Raw genomic sequence first — 16003 nt, forward strand, 5'->3', positions numbered from 1 at the left:
ACCAAAGAAACAGATTTGCTAAAGTTTCCCAAATCATTCTTTCACTCTTTTTTTTTTTTTTTTTTTACAGTAAGAGCATTACTGGCAGAAAGTTTCCCAGCAGCATGTTCCCCCTAGATACTGCTCCTGGACGCAGACCCGAAGGCTCGCGAGGGGCGCTCCGGACGCGGCGCGGCCCCTTGCCCTTCCTCTGCGCGCGCGTCTTCGTGTCTCCGCGTCTCCGTGTGTAGGGTTGCAGGGCGAGGCGTGACCCAGGGTCCACGTTCTTACTGTTAGATCCTGCCTTGGTTGTCACAGTCTTATATGAGAGTTGAAGCATTTTCTCCGTGAGTTCCAGAGCAGTCTTGAAGTCAGGGGTAAGAGTTTTCTTGGTAAGTATTAAGTAGAAGTTGCTGAATGGCAGAGGGGTGGAAAGGGGAAGGATGCCTTAGGAAAAAAGCCGTTTGTTCTTGGTAATGGACTTGCTTCCAGTTCGTTTTCCAATCTCTTCAGGAATGATTTTCGGCCCTCTTCCTGCACCCTGTGTTCTGATTCCTGGAGCATGCACTACTCCTTCAGTTCCTTTCTCCCAGGGTCTGTTAGAAGAGTGACCTTGAAAATATGTGGTCTGTGGTAGACTTTGGATTCTGGCCTCCAGATACTTGGCTCTTTCACTCGTGAGAAACTCCTGCCTTAGGCTGACTTGAGCCTGGGTCGGCAGTGCCTGGTCCATTTGCACACCATCCTGGACAGGTGGGTTCTTCCTGGGCTGTGACCATTTCTTCTTGGGGTGCTCTCCACTCCTGTCTCCATAGATTATGTATTTAAGAAACTTGCCTTTCGATTTCCTGCCAATGGCTGGATCCTGGAGATGACTCTGCCCAGTGCTCGATGGTCTACTAGGGACGTCTCTTACGATCCCTTCTCCCCCAGCTGATGGACTGCTGTCAACAGGGAGCTTTCTCTGTTTTTCTACCTGCTCTGGATTATCCAAAGACTCTAAAGATAAAACCAGAGCTGGTTTCCCCTCCCCTCTGGAGAGAGACCCTCTTATATTTACAGTTCCCCTCTCACTTTCATCCTTGGAGTCTACCTTTAAGGTCGCCCTGGAAGCTGTGGATGGGTAGAGTCTGTCCTTGTCTAGGCTAAGTCTGAAGGGCATTTTGTTCTTCTCCCCCTCTCTTCTGTTCTGAATTATCGCCTTCACCGCTGCCTCACTCTCATCCACAAAGGTGGTGGTGTAGTTGGACAACATATTCTTGGAGGTGAGCCGGTTGACCAAGTCCTTGTTGCCTATCAACCGAGCATGTGCCAGTTCTGACTTTTGGAGCTTTGAGTGGCATCGTTTATAAAAGGCTTTCTGCTCCATTAGCCAGGCATTAGCTTCATATTTCTTCATGGAGTCTAGAAAACTTAGTTTCTTTTTCAGCAAATTCTCTTCTTTCCAGTTGAAGGACAGAATTGAGTAGGACTTCTCTGTTTCCATAAGCTTTATGTTCTCTCCAAATATGGAATAGCTCCTGTTTCCCTTATTTTTGGTGTTGCTCAGTAAGCTCTGATGGTCACTCTGTGGGTGGCTTTTCCAGGAGCTGCCCAGCTGGATCTGGGGATCTGACATTTCTCTGCCCACCAGAGACCTGGCAGCTTGTGTTCCGTCAGCAGACCTGTGAGGGTGCTTAGCGATGTGTGGGCACTATGACAAGAAGGTTCTATTCCAGGCTCCAGTGTTTGTTGTTAAGAACTCTGTGGATCATCAAAGACTGAGGTCCTGGGAGGCTTCTTCACTGGCCTGTTTACCACAGGCCCAGCTGCTACCTGGAAACTGTCCCCAATCCAAGGGGAAAGAGGCTTGAAGGTCATCCCCCTGGTCTCTCAGTAATAGGAGCTGAATTAGCTAGGGTAGGGATGAAAGGTCTGTGTGATTACTTTTCAATCATTTATAGGTGTTTGGAGATTTCTTAAATCTGGTTCCTTCTATCTCCCTGGTAGGTGGTACTGGGGAAGTATTTAATAAGATTAATAACAGAGATATGAGATTTAGAAGTATAGTCTAGTAGGAGAACATTTATGTAGGTGGTTGAGAAAAGATACTTTTTACAGTTTTAATGTATGAACCTCTCTAGGATGGAGTTGGTCAACTGGTTTAAAGTTGGGCCCTTTCTTTAACTGTGTTATATAAGAATTTTGTTCAAAAATGAGACTTCCCAAAAGTTTTTTTAAAAGGGTGGCAGTCGGGAGAAGGGGGTTAGAAAGGGGAAAAAGAGAAGATAATAAATGAGGACACCTTTGCTGAGAGTACATTAGTTGTTGACAGACATATGGCCCTAACTGTAGATCTCCTCTAGATAGCCTCAGACAGGTCACAGCAGGGTGGGCTACAGAGCCTGCTAGCAGGTGCCGGTGCAGCCTGCAGAAGTCCCAAATTCCTGACCACGGCTCTGGTATTCCTCAAACCACAGCTGCATTTACACAAGCACCTTCAAATAAACTGCTGCATTTGTTCAACCAAGCATGTAGTGTGTTAGTGACCCAGCCACTTTGCAACTCAGAATGTTACTTGCTATGTCTTTTTTTTTAACAACTATAGTCTTCCTCCCCTTAGGGTCCATTGACTGTTGCCCAAACAGTGTGTAAGTCATCTGTTCCCTGCCTCTTCTCCTGTCCTCCCTTCTCCTGCTTCCCAGTCTTCTTTGACTCTCCTCAAGAGCGGCAGATGATAACCTCTTTTATGTAGACACTGTATTCCTGAAATAATGCTGAGCCTTCCTTCAGCACACCAAACTGTCTCAAAATCTTAGACTTCCTCTGTGTTTGTATCCCTTAAAAGATTTACTGTTTTGCTAAACTCTGCTGTGTAAAAGCACATAGCTTTGATAACTCCTCACCTACCTGGACCTTATCTTTTACTCACATTTAGGGTAAAAGTGTTATTTTTACTAGTAAAATTAAATTGTGTAAAAGTGATTTCTAAATGAGAAACTACTACATAAATTTAAAGGAGTTTTCATGAAATCAGGTTTCCCCCAAAATATTCAGGCCATCCTCCAGCTGAATGGCTATCATTCAGTTTGGAGGGCAGGCCCAGCAACAGGGGTAGATGGATCCATCTAAGCCAGTCAGGATAATGCCACCTGCCTTGCACAGTGACTGGCTTGGGTTGGGGTCTGGCCAAAACCACTAAGGGCCTATGAGATATGACAGAATGTTTGCTATGGCTTGAGGAAAAGAGCATGCTTCTCTTATGTGAGTTTTAAGAGGCAACAGGCTACCTGAACAAGGAAGCATGTTTTCCCAGGTGCTGTTGATTCCAGGTCCTGTCATCAGCCTCCCTACCACCATGCACATGCAGCCTTGAGATGCTGCTGACCCTTGGATAGTTGCATGGAGGGAAAACACCCAGATTGTAAGTCACATGGCTGAGCTGTTTCATCAAATCATTCCAGAAGTCTTCAGCTAATAGCATCTTAAATGACATGAGAAAATTGTACTTCACGCCTCTGTAGGGGGACGTGGCTTTCAGAGAATGATGACCCATGGCACACTGTATAGGATTGTCCCTCTTTCATGTCACTGATCTTAAATAGCAGAACAGCCATCACAATGGTTTGGGTAGTTGGATTGTTTATTGCAACTGGTGAAGGGACTAAATTTACCCAGTTATTCATTTATTGACTGTCTTTTCCTTCTCCTTTAGGGTTGTTTCCCCAAGCCTGAGTCCCTACAAGTTAGAATTGCTATTTTATTTTACAGTCAACAGAGCCCATCCAGGGATAATCTTCAAATATTTAACAATGCAGCACCAACAAATTGGAATAGGTGGCAGCTGTAAACAACTGTTGAAGATGAGAACCCATCTGTCCCTGATACACTACTGCTTTTAATTATAAATGTTTTATAAGCAGTATAAAGTATTATAAAGCTTTTGAAGGCAGACTGTAATAAAGAGGTATACAATAAACCCTAAACCAACCAATAAATTAATAAAGCATAGTTGTAATCAATAAGCCAACAAAGGAGAGAGAGTCATATAAAATACTTCTCATGGGTGAATTGTGTACCCCAAAAGGATATGTTGAAATCCTAACCCCTGATATCTGTGAATGTGACCTTATTTGGAAATAAGATCTTTCAGATGTAATCAACTGAAGCTCAGATTATTAGGATGAGACCTAATTCAATATTACAGATGTCCTTATTCGAGGACAAGAACAGGACACACAGGGCGAAGATGACCATGTGATGATAGAGGCAGAGATTGGAGAAATGAATCAAAAGCCAAGGATTGCTGAAAAATATCAGAAGGCAGAAGATGCAAGGATTCTCTCCTACAGATTTCATAGAGAACATGACCCAGCTGACACTTTGATTTTGGATGACTAGACTCCAAAACTGAGACCAAAAATATTCTATTATTTTAAGTAAGCTGATTTGCAGTATTTTCTATAGTAAACCTAGGAAATGAATACAGTACTCAATCCAAAAGAAGGCAGAAAAGGGGAAAAAAAAAAAAACAAAACACAGATAAGACAAATGCAAATCAAATAAGATGATAGACTTAATATTAGCCATAAAAATAATCATATTAAATGTAAAGCATATAAAAACTGCAATGAAAAGGTAGAGAATATCAGACTGGATATTTTAAAAAGACTCAAATAAATATATTACCAGGGATAATAAAGTTTTACTTCATAATCATAAATCAATTTAATAAGAAGATATAACAGGCCTTCAAAATACTTGAAATAAAAGTTGATAGAAATGCAAGTAAAAATAGATAAATCCACAATTAAAGTGAGATATTTTAATACATATCTTTCTATTATTGATAGACTAAATGGACAGAAAGCAAGGTTATAGAAGACTTTACCACTATTTTTAATCACCTTGACTTACCTGACATTTCTAGAACACTCTGCACAATAGCAGCAGAATGCACATAATTTTCAAGTGAATAGAATGTTGACCAAGGTAGATCATATTCTGGGTCATAAAATAAGTATCAATAGCAAAATGGTGAACCAGGAAGCTCAGAACTGTTGTTCTCCCGTAGAGACATAAGAGAAGAATCAGAAGACTGGCTAAAATAAGCTTGCAGGAACCCTGGAAGGCGTACAAAAGTCTATAGCAACCAAGCAAGTGCTCAGGCAAGGAAACAAAACACATTCAAAATGGTATTATAGAAAGCTTTACTGGTGTTTTACTCCAAAGCGCCCCACCAACTCCTGGTTTGGTGTGTTCTTGCTTTGGATGAGGTGAAAACTCAGTTCTTAATTCCCTCCTTTAAACTAGAGGGAGCAGAACAGCCCTTATTTGCAACTTTTTAACCTGCCTGGGGGCTACTTGACGGACTCGTCTTTGTCTCACCCAACAGATCTCAGATGGGGAAAAGTGGCAGACACTGATGGTGAAATTTGCAATGATACTACAGATGTGCAACCTCCAGAGCAAGAGATTATGTATGGAGACATATAACAGACCATTTAAAATCACAGAGAGAAGCTGAAGTGAGACTCTTGAGAAAATAAGACAAGAGAATTGAGAAAGTGTGTAGGCAAGATGCATACTTTAAGAAGATCTTAAGCTTTTATCTCAGCTGATTCCTAGATTCAGAGAATGCCCAGCTAGTCAGTGGCAGACTGCTTTGGCAACAAAACAGTCTGCAAAGACTGGGAAAGCTGTATGTTTTTACAAATGCAAATTTTCAACCAGGAGAACTTACATGGCATACAAAGAAGCATGACCAGTTCAGTAAAAGAAAATAAATTAGCAGAAGCCACCTCTGAAGAAGCACAGACATTGGACTTACTAGGAAAAGACTTTAAAGAAATTGTCTTAAATATGCTCAAGTAGCTAAAGGAAAACACCAAAAAAAATTTTTTTTAAATAGGAAATTATATATGAACAAAATGAGAATACCAATAGAGAGACAGAATTATAAAGAGGGATCAAAAAGAAATTCTGGATCTGAAAAATACAATATCTGAATTGAAAAATTTATCAGATGAACTCAACAGCAGATTAAATAAGGTGAAAGAAGAAATTGGCAAACTTGATGGCAGGGCAATTGAAATGAGTCAAATCTGTCAGACAGAAAGAAAAAAGATTAAAGTGAATAGAGTCTAAACCACTTGTGAGCCATCATCAAACAAACCAATATAGACATTACAGGAATCCCATATGAAAAAGAGAGGAAAATTTGAAGAAATAATGGCTGAAACCTACCCAAATTTATTGAAAGACATAACTCTATAAATCTAATAATCCCAAAAATCTCTGTAGGATAAATTCAAAGAGACTTATGCCAAGACACATTATAATATGTCAAAAGACAAAGAATTTTGAAAGTAGCAAGAGAGAAGTAAGTCATCATGTACAGGGATCTTCAATATAATTATCAGTTTAATTATTTCAGCAGTAATTTTGGTGGCCAGAAAGCAATGGATTGATATATTTAAAAAACTGAAGGGGAAAACAAAAAATGAAAGCCTGTCAACCAAGATTTCTATACCCAGCAAAACTGTGCTTCCAAAAAAAGGAAAAATTAAGACATTTGCAAATAAAAGCTGAAAGAATTCATTATCATAATACTTGCTCTTTAAGAAAGGCTAAAGGCAGTCCATCAGGTTGAAATGAAAGGATGCAAATAATTCAAAGCCATATAAAAATCTGAAGATCTCTGGTAAGAGTAGATACATGGACAAATATAAAAATGTCTACTCAGAATATCTAAAGAACTCTTAACAATTCCACAATAAGGATAACTCAGTTATAAAGTACTTAAGTAGGCATTTTTCCAAACAGTGTATGCAAATGGCCACCAAATGCATGAATAAAAGTTCACCATCATTATTCATTATGGAAATACAAATCAAAACCTTGACATAACACCTCACACCTACAAGATGGCTGTAATTTAAAAAAAAAAAAAGAAAATTAACAAATGTTGGTGAGAATGTGGAGAAACTGCAACCCTCACCATTGCAAGTGGGAATATAAAATGATGCATCCACTGAGGAGAACAGTTTGGCAGTTCCAAAAGAAACTAGATATAAATTTACCATCAATTCCTCTAATAAGAATGCCCGAACTAATTGAAGTTTTAAGTAAAAACTTGTACACCAATGTTCATAGCAGCACTATTCACAATATTTAAAATGTGGGGAAAACCCAAAATGTTTAACAATTAATGAATGGTTAAACAAAGTATGGTATATCCATACAATGTAATATTATTCCATCATAAAAAGGAATGAAGTATGGATACATACTACAACATGGAAGAACCTCAAAAACATTATGCTACATGAAAGAAGTTATATGCAAAAGGCCACGTTTTATATCATTCATATGAGTTGGCAAATCTATGGAGACAAATTACTAGTTGTCAGGGGCTGTGAGGAAGAGGAATGATGATTAATTACTTAATGGGGTTATGGGGTTTCCTTTGAGAGTAATAAAAATATTTGGTGACTAGATAAAGGTGACAGTTGCAAAAAGTTGTGAATGTACTAAATGCCACAGGATTGTGAATTGCATGTTTTAAAATTGTTTGTGTGGGGAATTCCCTGATGGTCTAGTGGTTAAGACTCTACACTAACTGCCAAAGGCTCGAGTTCAGTCTCTGGTCAGGGAACTAAGATCCCACAAGCTATGCATTGCTCCCTCACCCACCGCCCCTGCCCCACAGCCAAAATGAGATTCATTTTATGTGACTCTTAACCACAGTAATAAAAATTAATACTGAAGGCATACAAAGCATGTTTCCAAGCCACAATGGAATTAAATTTAAAAATTGGTAACAGAAAAAATCTATGGAAAATCATGGATATTTGAAATTGGTTACCAAACACCTACATACACAAAAATCAAAAACAAAATTAAGATAAATTTGAATTAAATCAAAATGAACATATAAATACATAAAAACTTTTGAAAGTCAAGTAATTATTAGGGCAAAATTTATAGCACTAAGCATCTATATTAGAAAAGGAAGGTCTCAAATGGATGACATTAGCTTCCCACCTCAACAAACTGTAAAAAGAACAAATTAAGAGCAAAATAAGCAGAAGAAAGGAAATAAAGAACAGAGCAGAAATAAATGAAATATAAAACAAAATAATAAAGTAAAATCAATATAACTAAAAGCTAGTTCTTTAAGAAAAATCAGTAAAGTTGACAAACTTCAAGTCAGATTGGTCAGGACAAAAAAAGGGAAGACACAAAATAACTTTTAAAGACTAAAAGTGTTGATCTCACTTCAGATTCTATTGATGCTGAAAGGAGAGCAAATGAATATTGTGAACATTTTGTCAGTGAGTTTGACAACTTAGATGAAATGCTCAAACTCATTCAAGAAGAAATAGATAAACTTGAAGAGCCCTATGTCTATTAAAGTAACTGAATATGTAGCTGGAAAATTATCCACAAAGGAAACTTCAGACACAGATAACTTCCTTGCTGAATTCTACTCAACATTTAAGGAATAAGTAATACCAATTCTACACAAAATCTTCCAGAAAATTGAAAACGGTAGAATACTTTCCAAATTATCCTGAGTTCAGTGTTACCTTGATAGAAAATGCAGACAAATATTTTTTAAAACAGAAAATTATAGACCTATAATCCTCATGAACATAGATAGAAAAATTCTTAGCAAAATTATAGCAAATCATACCCTAACAAAATATTAAAAAGGTAATATTACAAGACCAAGTGAAGTTTATCCCAGGAAAGCAAGTTTACTTTACCATTTGAATGTCAATCAATGCTATTTACCACATTAATAAACTAAAAAGGAACCCACATATTCATTTCAATAAATGCAGAAAAAGTATTTCAACAAAAATCCAACTTTCAATCCTCAGTAAGCTAGGAATAGAATGGAACTTCTTCAACCTGGTAAAGGTAACCTATAACAATCCACAGCTAACATCACACTTACAAGTGAAAGGTTGAATTATTTCTAAGATTGAGAATAAGGCAAATATATCCAATCTGTCAACTTTGATTTAACATTTGTACCAGATGTTCTGGCCAGTCAAATAAAGAAATCAAGCCATTTAGATAAGAAAGGAAGAAATATTACATCATTATTTACAGATGACATGATCATCTCTGTAGGTACTAATTGCTATTAGAACGAATGAGTTTAGCAAGGTTTCAGGATACAAGATCAATATAATAAAAAATTATATTTTATATACCAGCAATGAACAATCACAAATTGAAATAAAAGCTACCTTTTACAATACCATCAAAAATCTGAAATACTTACTGATAAATTTGACAAAAGTTGTGAAAAACATGTATACTAAAAGCTAAAATCACCACTGAATGAAATTTAAGAACAGCTAATACATTAGACATGGGGAGATATGCCTTGTTTATGGGTTGGAAGATTCAATATTGTTAAAATGTCAGTTCTCCCCAGACTGATCTAGAGATTCAATGAAATCCCAATCAAAATTGCTAGGAGGTTTTTTCTTGTAGATATTAATAAGGTGGTTCTAAAATTCATATAGAAGTGCAATGGACCTAGAATAGTCAAAATAGCTAAAAATAACAAAGTGAGTTAACTAAAACTGGCTTTGAGATGAACTATAAAGCTACAGGGAAAAGCCCCTGGAGAAGGGAATGGCTACCCACTCCAGAGATTTGGCCTGGAGAATTACATGGACTGTATAGTCCATGGGGTCACAAACAGTTGGACATGACTGAGCAACTTTCACATTCACATAAAGCTACAGTAATCAAGGATGTGCTTTTAGCATAAGCATAGCAAATATAGATAATCTAGATACAGACCTAAACTTATGTGGACAGTTGATTTTTAACAAAGATTCAGACTCTTCAATGAAGAAAGGTCTTGAAAAGATTTCAACAAATTATACTGGAACTATTGAATATCTATATGCCAAAAGAAGAAGGAAGGAGAAATATTTATGACCTGGAGCTAAGCAAAGACTTAAACACAACACCAAAACTCCATTGCATAAAAGAAAAAAATGACAAATTGGAATTCATAAAAACTAAGAACTTCTGCCCTTTGAATACACCAAGAGAATGAAAAGACAAGAAATAAAGTGGAAGAAAATATTTGTGTATCACATACCTAATAAAGGGTTCTATCAAAAGTATATAAAAGCTATTAAATGTCCTCCATAGGAAAACAAACAACCCAATTGAAAAATAGGCAAAAGATGAAAAAACACTTCACTAAAGATGATATATGAATGGCAAATAAGCACATTTAAACCCCTCAACATTATTAATCATTCAGGAAATGTACAATAAAGTCACAGTGAAAAACCACTGCACATCCATCCAAGTACTGAAAATAAAAAAAAACTGACCAATAGCAAGTATTGAAAAGGATGTAGAGAAACTAGTTCTCTCATACACTGCTGGTGGAAATGTAAAATGATATAATTTCAGAAAACAGTTTATCAGATTCTTACAAAAAATTTACTCTTATACCTACTACCATATATATAATCCAGCCATTCCCACTCCTAGGTATTTACCCAAGAAAAGTAAAATCAGATGTTTTTACAAAAAATATGAATGTACACAGCAGCTTAACTTGTATAGCTCCAAACTGAAACAACCCAGATACCCATCAACAGATGAATGAATAAACAAATTGTGGTATATCTACACATAAAAGACGGTTGGATGGCATCACCGACTCAATGGACATGGGTTTGGGTGGACTTCGGGAGTTAGTGATGATGGACAGGGAGGCCTGGCGTGCTGTGGTTCATGGGGTCGCAAAGAGTCGGTCACAACTGAGCGACTGAACTGAGTTATGCCTCAATGTCTTAAAATGTTGAAGTGTTTCTTGGCCCGTGGCACAGCTGCATGCAAGGCTTTCCCAAGGTCTTCAGAACTTTATTACTCAGGGTTTTTTCCCACATGGTGGGTAGAGGTGCTAGCAGCCCAAGATTTACCTCAGGAGAAAAAGGGTTTCTTCCTTGATGGTTTTTTTGAAGAAAAAAATCCCAGCGAAGACACCAGATGCTCTACATTGTGTCATAAGCCTAACCCTACACCAGTCCCTGGAGCAGACCTAACAGCCTACCCACTTCCCCTGGGTAAGACTATGAAAGTGACTTGTCCGTTTTTCTCCTGGTACACACCTATATCCAACAGAGTAAGTTTGTTTGGGGATCATGAAGAGGCTCAGAACATAGCATAGGCAGCAGTCTTCCCTTCATAACACTCATTCATTCAGAAGCTGTGGACATGCTGCCACATGGCATCAAGAGTGGATTCTTTCTAGGTATTTGTTCCTGACAAAGGAAATATGCTCTAGTACTGAGTCCTGAAGGTGTACTGCTGCTGCTGCTAAGTCACTTCAGTCGAGTCCGACTCTGTGTGACCCCATAGACGGCAGCCCACCAGGCTCCGCTGTCCCTGGGATTCTCCAGGCAAGAACACTGGAGTGGGTTGCCATTTCCTTCTCCAATGCATGAAAGTGAAAAGGGAAAGTGAAGTCACTCAGTCGTGTCCGACTCTTAGCGACCCCATTGACTGCAGCCTACCAGGCTCCTCCGTCCATGGGATTTTCCAGGCAAGAGTACTGGAATGAGATAATCTCATGAGCCAAAAGTACCAGAAATTATGCTATAGTCAGTTATAAGGGATTTTGATTAAGCCGCCATTAAAGATTGTCTGCATTCCCATCAGGGAAGCTGTCTGAATACTGACTCCACCTAGCAATTTTATGTTTATGTCCTTAACACAATGAGGTCTGGGTCTTAACTGAGAGTTGTTTTTCCTATAAATAGGCAAATAAATAGGTCTGCTCAATCAGAATTCTTGCAGTAGATGCTTAATCTTTTGCTTGCAGGTGAGTGGGATTAACATCCCTCAGTATTTACAGAACTCAGCTTGATCTCCATCTCCTCTGAATTCCGGGGTAAGGTCAGCATCTGAAAGTGAGTGAGAACGGTGTCAGTCCCCCTGCCAGGGCCTTCAGTGGCATCTCTCTTGCCAGTGGGAAGTATGAAAGCAGGGAAGAGAACTGGCAGCTCTCCTTGGAAATTATATCCTTTTTCTCAGCTCCCCCTCGTGCCAGTGGAACCGGAGGCCCTAACCCTGAAGAGTATATCTTCAGGATGGCTCTGAAGAACATTTGCAAGATAATAGCACATGAACGTCATATGGGTGTGGGCTGTGGGTTAAGAACTGTACATACATTTTAATTCCAGATCTACCCTTCAGATTGGCATGACTTCTATAAAGTTACTTTAACTTTTCAGAGCCTAACATATATCATCCATGAGATCCATTTTATTCAGCAAATAAATTTTTAGAAAATATTCATTAATCTCTTAGTATGGCCACATTGTACTACATGCTGGGGACATACATATTGTATTTGCTCTCAAGGTACCTAAAGTGAAGCTGAGGACAATGTGCCCATTTATAATTACACACTTGAATGTGGCAAGGTGGCCCGTCAAGTGAGTTTACATGAGCCGATGGAAGCATAAGAGGGGCAATCAAATCTGCCTCCCTTAGTGGGTGTCCAGGGGAAAGCAATGTCTGCCCTAGTTGTGAGAGTAGGGAGGAGTTGGAGAAAAGTTACTCTAGGTAAGGGCTTCCCTGGTGACTCAGCTGGTAAAGAATCCACCTGCAATGTGGGAGACCTGGGTTCAATCCCTGGGTTGGGAAGGTCCCCTGGAGAAGGGAAAGGTTACCCACTCCAGTATTCTGGCCTGGAGAATTCCATGGACTGTATAGTCAATGGGGTCACAAAGAGTTGGACACGACTGAGTGACTTTCACTTCACTTCACTTCTACTCTAGGCAAAGGTCCTCACAGATGATCTTGGAAGGGCAGTTGGTTCAAGGGCCTGGAAAGGACAGTGTATGTCAGGAGGTATGATATATGAGAGGTAGGCAGAAGCAGATGAGAGTTCATATATTCTGCAGGATTCAGTTTTCCTTGGAAACAATTAAAAATCACAACACTCTATGTATAAAATAGGTAACTAATGAGAACCTACTATATAGCACAAGGAACTATACACAATGCTTTGTGGTGGCCTTTTTAGGAATGAAATCCAGAAAAGAGATATATGTATACATATAGCTGATTCACTTTGCTGTACAGCAAAAAGTAACACAACATTATAAAGCAAAAAAAAAAAAAAGCATAGAGGGTTTCGTTGGTCACACTGGTAAGAACGTGTAAGACTACAGCAGGAATGTGAGGATGGAATCAAGGATGCAGAGGAAGGAGGGGAAAATATTGAAATTCTAAAAGGTTCCTGTCAGTGGGCATAAGCACCGTTTTGTGAGAGTGTCCAAAGACTCCATCAGATCCTGTCAGTTGATCTCCATGGAATTAGACACAAGAGACCAAAGAAAATGCTTATGTAATAATCCCAGAGGGAGATGATGAACCTGAGGGCCAAGTAGTGTCAGGTCAGTTCAGTTCAGTCACTCAGTCATGTCAGAGTAATGTCACTAGGGTAGAAATATGCTCTGTGAACTGAAGAGCATCCTATAAATGTTAGATGGTATCACAACTGAACAATCCCATTCATTCAGAATAGTTGAGGGAAAAATAAATCTGATTCTATGAAAATGTAAAATGAAAATTAATTCTTTCACCTCTGGTGCATGGCCATCCATTTAAACCTTTTAATTTTTTATAAGAGAAACTATTTTCTTGAATTTACCTTCTGCCTCAGTGAATGGGGAAGCATACAAGTTCACCCTTGATTAGTAGCAAAGAGGAGCTGTTTTTCTTCCCTTCTCCTCCTCCTCCTTCTACTACTACTAATACTTTTGCCAGCAGCATTACATTATTTAGTGCTTGATTCATTTTGGGAAATGATAGTTAAGGAGGATTTTTTTGGAGGACACCCAGTCCAGTTGCTCTACTGGTATCTTGTTTACCCTTAGATGACACTGTATCACCAGAGAGTTTTCTGTTCAGTCCTTCACATAAGTGTCTTATTGACTGTGCTCTGGAGTTATATTGTTGCTTTGCCCTAAAAAAAAAAAAAAAAAAAAATGCGCACGTTGGCAGTGTGTAAGTAAAGCTTTAGGAGGCAACCAGCAATTCAGCATACATGAATGAATTCATCCTAATGATTAATTGGATAAAATAGAGTAAATACAAGAACAGAACTTGAACTAGACCTTAACCTTGGACATGGTTCTTGGACCTCAAATCTAGACAGTGATGTTAGCACGAGATCTCAGACTGGACCTTGTCATTACATTTGCATCACGGCTCTTACCTTGGCCCTGTTGTGCCCTTGGACCTAGACACTGTGCCTGAATTTGGACATCTGCACTTTGGCTATTCTCTTCCTTTGCCTCCTAGTTCCCCATTCTGACAGCTGTCAGTGTATCAGCATTTTCTCTCACCTTCTCACCACTTCTTTCCCCTTCTTACACCTGTGATTCTCTAGAATTTTCACTACCTTCTTTCCCTCTACTCCACTTCCATTTCAGTTAAGTTCAGCCACTCAGTCATGTCAGAGTCTTTGCAACCCCATGGACTGGAGCATACATGCCAGGCTTCCCTGGACTTCACCAAATCCCAGAGCTTGCTCAAACTCATGTCCATTGCATCAATGATGCCATTCAACCATCTCATCCTCTCGCCCCCTTCTCCCCCCGCCCTCATGTTTCCCAGCATCAGGGTCTTTTCAAATGAGTCAGCTCTTCGCATCTGGTGGCCAAACTATTGGAGCTTCAGCTTTAGCATCAGTCCTTCCAATGAATATCCAGGACTGATCTCCTTTAGGATGAACTGGTTGGATCTCCTTGCAGTCCAAGGGACTCTCAAGAGTCTTCTCCAACACCACAGTTCAAAAGCATCAATACTTTGGTGCTCAGCTTTCTTTATGGTTCAACTCTCACATCTATACATGAGTCCTGGAAAAACCATAGCTTTGACTATACGGACCTTTGTCAGTAAAGTAGTCTTTACTTCTTAAAATGCCGTCTAGGTTTGTCATAGCTTTTCTTCCAAGGAGCACGTGTGTTTTAATATCATGGCTGCAGTCACCGTCTGCAGTGATTTTGGAGCCCAAGAACATAAAGTCTGTCACTGTTGCTTTTGTTCCCCCTCTATGTGCTATGAAGCGATGGGACTGGATGCCATGACCCTCGCTTTTTGAATGCTGAGTTTTAAGCCAGCTTTCTCACTCTCCTCTTTCACTTTCATCAGAAGACTTTTTAGTTCTTCTTCACTTTCTGCAGTAAGGGTGGTGTCATCTGCATATCTGAGGTTATTGATATTTTCCCCTGCAATCTTGATTCCAGCTTGTGAATCATCCAGTATGGCATTTTGCATGATGTATTCTGCATATAACTTAAATAAGCAAGGTGACAATATACAGCCTTGATGTACTCCTTTCTCAATTTGGGACTAGCCCATTATTTCATTTCCATTTCTAACTGTTGCTTCTTGACCTTCATACAGGTTTCTCAGGAGGCAGGTAGGTGGTCTGGTCAATAAAGCAGAAGTAGATGTTTTTCTGAAACTCTTGTTTTTTAGATGATCCAATGGATGAAGAACTGGACATGGAACAACAGACTGGTTCCAAATAGGGAAAGGAGTATATCAAGGCTGTATATTGTCACCCTGCTTATTTAACTTATATGCAGAGTACATTATGAGAAATCCAGGGCTAGATGAAGCACAAGCTGGAATCAAGATTGCTGGGAGAAATATCAATAACCTCAGATATGCAGATGACACCACACTTATGGCAGAAAGCGAAGAAAAACTAAAAAGTCTCTTGACAAAAGTGAAAGAGAGTGAAAAAATTGGCTTCAAACTCAACATTCAGAAAACAAAGATCATGGCATATGGTCCCATCACTTCATGACAAATAGATGGGGAAACAATGGAAACCATGACAGACTTTATTTTGGGGGACTCCAAAATCACTGTAGATGGTGATGGCAGCCATGAAATTAAAAGATGCTTACTCCTTGGAAGAAAAGTTATTATCAACCTAGACAGCACATTAAAAAGCAAAGACATTACT

At 39.1% G+C, this 16003-nt stretch overlaps 1 long non-coding RNA gene across 3 annotated transcripts in view; it reads right to left on the reverse strand.

Annotated features, from left to right (window-relative positions):
- Positions 1-16003, reverse strand: part of LOC147349845 (uncharacterized) — a 148748-nt gene that overhangs the window by 34938 nt on the left and 97807 nt on the right. For 2 of the 3 annotated variants that reach the window (XR_015150172.1, XR_015150170.1), the window contains one exon: positions 13609-13987. The exons of the other annotated variant lie outside the window; for it this stretch is intronic. This is a non-coding gene — a long non-coding RNA (uncharacterized LOC147349845). Of the gene's footprint in view, positions 1-13608; positions 13988-16003 lie in introns of those variants that run through there. 3 annotated transcript variants of the gene reach the window in all.

This window comes from Bos grunniens, chromosome 21 (assembly GCF_055505025.1).
Source record: "Bos grunniens cultivar Pamir isolate PY7600 chromosome 21, Bosgru_T2T1.0, whole genome shotgun sequence".
In the NCBI taxonomy this organism is placed as follows: Eukaryota; Metazoa; Chordata; class Mammalia; order Artiodactyla; family Bovidae; genus Bos; species Bos grunniens.